Source organism: Vidua chalybeata, chromosome Z (genome assembly GCF_026979565.1).
Source record: "Vidua chalybeata isolate OUT-0048 chromosome Z, bVidCha1 merged haplotype, whole genome shotgun sequence".
In the NCBI taxonomy this organism is placed as follows: Eukaryota; Metazoa; Chordata; class Aves; order Passeriformes; family Viduidae; genus Vidua; species Vidua chalybeata.
Genome location: NC_071570.1, coordinates 67,552,566 through 67,558,082, shown reverse-complemented (window position 1 = coordinate 67,558,082; position 5,517 = coordinate 67,552,566). Strand labels below are relative to the sequence as shown.

The window sequence follows — 5,517 nt, the reverse complement described above, 5'->3', positions numbered from 1 at the left end:
GACTACAGCAGCCTCCAATAATGTAGCGGGACCCAGGTTTGCTGTGTTCTCTTTGTCATTGTGGGTTTGTAATTCAGACTCACAGAGGGGCTTGAGTTGGAAGGAACCTTAAAGACCCTCTAGATCCAGCCCCTCTGCCATGGGCAGGGACACCTTCCACTGGAGCAGGTGACTCAGAGCCCATCCAAGCTGTGGCAAATACCTAAAGACCCCTTTTTCTCTGTTTTGCAAGGTCAGATTTCCATGCTCACATTCACAGATGGCTCCAGTCTCACACAGAGCATTGCTGCCTGGTCACTCTTACTTCCACAGCCCAGCAGAGATCCTATTTTGGATGGCTCTCACTGCTCCCAAAGCCCCAGGAAGCAGCCACTGCCTCTCCTCCTTCTGCTTTCCCTCCCAGGTTCAGTGATTTCCTGCCGCTTTCTCCATGTCTGAGACAACTGGAAGAGATAAGGGGCTGAGGATGCAGCTTCTGGCAGAGAGATGATAACACTCAGCAGAGTATTTTATTCTCCTGCCACTGAGCTGTCAGTCTGCTTACACAAATTCTTCCTGCTTGGTACCCAGTACCCAGAACACCTTTCAGGCTTTTGGGCTGGCCTCGTCCCTCACTCTGGAGGTTGCTGTTGGAACTCTCATATCTACAGTTCCTGGCTGGATTGCCATGTCTTACCACAGACAGCCCTGGAGACAACAGTACAGACAGGCTCCATCTGCAATAAAAGGGGACTTGGTTCCAGCTTTTTCCTTGGACCAGCATGCAGCAAGCACACCTGGGCCTCATTCAGGTCTGTGTGGGCTGGTAGTCAGCTTCTGCTGGGAATTTAAAGCTTTTACCCTACTTTCCACAGCAAATAATGGAGCAAACCCAGCTGCACCAAAACCCAATTTCACTGTAACAATCACAACTCTCATTTTCCTCTATTCAAGCCTTGAAGAAAACAAACTTCACTTGAGTGAGCTGGAGGCACAGTGTCCTCCAAGATCGTTCTTGAGTAGGACAATATTCCAGGGGAAGACTGGCAAAGCCAGAGTTTACTGATGCTCAGGAAGCTTTGCAAAAGCTTCCACCTGCAGTGCTCTTGCACCCTCCTGAGTCCTGGAGCCCTCAGTCACCTCAGGCACAGTTTGGACAGGAAGGGGATGGTTCCGTTTGTGAGATGTGGGGACAGCAGGAGGGAAGACTGCAAACACTGTCACGAGGCCAGGGCTGTTTTCATTTATGGTGCCAAGTGGTAGTACATAATCATTTGGGTTAATGTCAGGTGCTGAAGGGCAAAAATTGTCAGTGATAAGGAGAGAGTGTCTCCACTCACACAGCAAGGTAAGTGAAGGGGAAAGTGCAATCTATCTTTCATGGGAGGTGTTCAGTTTTTAACAAAATATTTTCGCAGAAGACATGCCTAGGCAGCGGTGATTGAGAGCATTCTATCAGACTCACAGAGTATCCCCACATCTGCTTTGCCACGTTTGCTCTCTTTCTTCATTGTGAATCATTTCTGCTGCCAGGATGGCTCTTGCTTGGAGTTCTACTCTCAGTGGAGTCCCGGAGTTTCCTCAGCAGGCCTTGGCAGCGAGTTCTGAGCCAACGTGTAGCTCTGCTGCCATCCCAAATCTGCGCTTCCCTTGCCCAGCCCGAGTGCAAGTCCTGGGCATGGCCGGTAATTTTCATGGCCAAAATCCTCCAGCATTTACATCTGCTCATGGCTTTGGGTAGCACAGATCACAAAACACCCATTGCAGTTGACAAATGGCATTTCCTGCAGATTGCTACAGCTGCACTGCTGACTGACAAATACATGAGAATCCATTTCAGTTGGAAAATGTCATTTATTACAAAGTGCTACACCCACCCTGACAATACAGAACTATACAAATCTCAATTAAGGTTAAAAAAGGGAATTTATTACATTAGTAAAACAATGCTATGTAAAAATATACAAATACCAATTTCAGTTAACAAACCTTAATTTATTGCCAACCTCTACAACAATTCACTATACACAAAGATCAATTAGTTGTTTCACAACTTAATGTATTACATATTCTACAAGGGCAAAGCCCATCTAGGAAGACAAAAATGTGGTAGTCTGTTGTTCTGCAGTTTGTTCTTCTGTAGTAGGTTTTACATATTCCTTGTTATAAGTTTGTAATGGTTCATTCCATGTACCCCTTTTGGCTTCCCTAATGGTTCAGTCCTGAGTTGTTTACGACAGGATTCTCCCACCAAGTGTATGTCAATACACCTGTCAATCTGCTTGTACCTCCTTTGTTCCCTTCCGGAATGCTCCCTGTCCTTCATCCCTTCCTTGAAGCAAGATTGGGGTGTAAGGTTTGCTCCTTCCCCTTGCTGGCTTCTATTGGATAGTCCTTACCCTGCACTCCTCCCCTAATGTGTTCCTATTGGTAAAAGTTTGTGTCCTCCCCTTTTTCCCGCCTCTCTTTAAAAGCAGCTTTTTGCCCTCGGTTATCATAACTTGTCCCTGAATCGTCTGGGGAAATAAAACTTCCTGGAACTGAAGCAAATGATCTCTCTCTATTCCTTTGCCTTGGTTTCTCGTACTGTGCTGCTGATGTGTTACCCACGCCACAGCCATCTGCTGCAGGGAGCTGCGAGTCCCTTGCAAGCACCGCCAGCCGGGAGATCTCAGCAGAGATCCAGGGGCAGCCCCTCTCGTAACTGCACACCAGTCTCAGGGAGTGAGCTGGCTGGAGAACATCTTCCCTGTGACCGCAGCACACAGATACACAAAAATACTAATCTTTTTCTCTAAATAACCCTGTACCAAGAACTCAATAGATACTATATACAACTAAACAACTGCATATATAGTGAAATAGAAAGCAATGCATATATAACCACCACAATATATAGAAGTAAATATGGGTATTTAGAAACATATGCACACATCTATTACAAACTTATATGTACGTATATACATATATACATAAACATAACAACATACACATAGAAATAAACCTATACAAATAACAGCCTACATATGAAACATATCCAGGTAATTATCCCTGTCTATGTGCAAGTCCGTGTATCTCCAAACAGAACTGCAAGCAGAGGGATCCCAGCTGCCCCATCTTCAAAGCCTCTCCCTCGGTCTCTTCCTCCCGTGCAGAGCAGCTCTCCTGGACAGGGACAGCAGATGGCACAGCTGGGAAGCAAAGGGAACACTGAGTCAGTATGGGGACGTTTCCCTTGGCAGCAGCTGCACTTGCATCAGGGAAGAGAAGATCTCAGAGCCTCTCCAGGAGAGTTAGAAAGAAAAAGCAGCCGAGCGGGCCAGGCTGCGGGAGCGCGGCCACGGCGGGACTGTCCCGCAGCCCCGGCAGCCCGGCACAGCCGGCACGGCTCCCGGGCCCTGCCGGCACAGCTGCCTTGCCCAAGGACAGCCCCTGTGCCGGCCGGGGCAGCTGCGCTGAGCAGCCCCAGCACGGGCAGGGCCCGCTCCTGCCCCGCCGGGCAGCGCCCACGGCCACAGCCCACGCCACCCTCAGCCCCACCCTGCCTCCCCGGCCCTGTGGCCTCACCCGGGCTCTCTCCAGCGTGGCAGCAGCAGGTCCCCGTTCCCTGCTCTTGCTGCTGGCCTTCAGCTTCTCCCTGCTGGCTCCCGTCAGTCTCCGGCTGTCCTCTAGGTCTTCACTGCAGCTGTGGCAAAAGCAGAAGCCCTGGAATTGGTTCCAAGGCCTGGCAGAGCTGCAGTCCCGGAGCCCTCTGTGCTCCCTGCTGGCCCCTCCATCCCCTCAGCCCCGCCATGCCCTCGGCAAACCCCCAGCCCCCTTCAGTTTCTTCAGCCCCTCACAGTCCTCTCACCCCATCAGTCCCTTCTGACCCATCCCGTTCCCCTAGACCCGCCACCCCCTCGGCCTGGGCCACTTCCCCGTCACCTCAGCGCCACCATCGCCCTGGGCTGTCCCACACCCCTCAGCCCCAGCAGCACCTCAGGGTCACCGTCCCTTCAGCGTCACCGCCCCCTCAGCCCCCTCAGTCTCACCGTCCTGCAGCAGCTCCTCAGGGGACAGTGCCTGGGGCCACCGGCAGCTCCCACCGCTCCAGGGACACCCGGGGCTGGAACTGCTGCTCCGCCCGGCCCGGCCGCCAGCTCGGACCCAGCACAGGGAGAGGGGACAGAGGGGGCACAGGGGGAAAAGCAAGAGGTGAAAAAGGCAGCCAAGGGGGAAAAGAGATCAAAATGCAGCCTGGGCCTACACACAAACAGCTATCTATGTATCTAAACATCCACATACCTGAAAAAGAAACGGGCAAGGAGACCTGCTCCTTTTTGACACCTTTATTGTGAAATCAACTCTGCATGGGGGTCCAAGGGGTCGTGCACACTGCCACTGCTCCCTTTGGCAATGTGGAGGAGAAGGTAGGCAGCTTTGCTATGTAGCAGAACTGGTGCTTCCATCCTCATGGGCATGCCTAGGAAGAAGCTGTTGGGTTCGTTGTCTAAGGTCCTCACCCTGGTCCAGTTCTTGTTGGGTTATGATGACAACCTGGAATTATGCCAGTGGAATAGGAAGACAGTTCTCAAGCAGGACAGGTCACTTAGTCTTTTGAACTGCAGGTTGGCTTGTCCTTTTTTAGGGTGTTATTCCTTTTAATGATACCAAATGTATCTTAAATTGCATATACGTCTGTGACATTACCTTTTTCTTTATAGCTAGGGCCATTTTGGGAAGCAGCAGAGTAATACTTAACAAATAAAAAGAGGGTACAGGTAAGGGACTGTTGGGTCGGGTAATTAACAATATCAGTAATTAACAGAATCGATGTATTTGACCTGGTGATTAACATTTAACAATTAACAAACATGGTAACTATTGATTAACTGAGTTAACCTGTAAACTTGTTTATAACAATATCTATGAGTATATAAATATAATTATGCCAATTTATAAATGTAACTATATACATACATAAATGTAACTACACACGTATAAATGCAACTATGCACATCTATAAATACAGCTACATCTATAAAAATACAACTATATACATCTACAACTACATATGTAAATTTAACTGCACTGATGTAGAATTACAAGTATATAGACATATAAATGCAACTGTATAAATCTATAAATATAACTATATAGATACCTGAATATAATTTCACGTATCTATGTATGTAACTATAAACAGAGGGATTGCACCTGCCCGATGTCACAGGCTCTCCCCTGTCTCTTCCTGCCATGCAGGGCAGTCCTCCTGCAGACATTGATCAGATGATATCTAGGAAGCAAAGGGAACACTGAGTCAATATTGGCCCTCATGCATGTTTCCCTTGTGCAGCAATTGTCCTCCTACCAGAGACTGTCAATAATGGCCTGAAAGGCAGACTCTCACTTGGCAATTTGAAGCCTGCCCCTAAAAGAACAGGGATCATTCCAAGTGTGTTTCAAAACATTGAAGTACCTTGATAAAGTCTCAGCACTTGCAGTGCAAAGGGCACCCACGAGAGCTTGAAACACAATCCCAGCCTTGTTCTTTCTCAG

The 5,517-nt window shown here is 48.8% G+C and overlaps 1 long non-coding RNA gene across 1 annotated transcript; it reads right to left on the bottom strand.

The window, feature by feature from the left end:
* Positions 1-2,962: 2,962 nt before the first annotated feature.
* On the bottom strand, positions 2,963-5,137 carry LOC128781956 (uncharacterized). Its single transcript, XR_008428584.1, has 4 exons — positions 5,123-5,137; positions 4,011-4,515; positions 3,547-3,664; positions 2,963-3,170 (listed from the first exon to the last, which is right to left on the bottom strand). It is a non-coding gene; the product is annotated as an uncharacterized LOC128781956 (long non-coding RNA).
* Between the last annotated feature and the right edge of the window lie 380 nt (positions 5,138-5,517).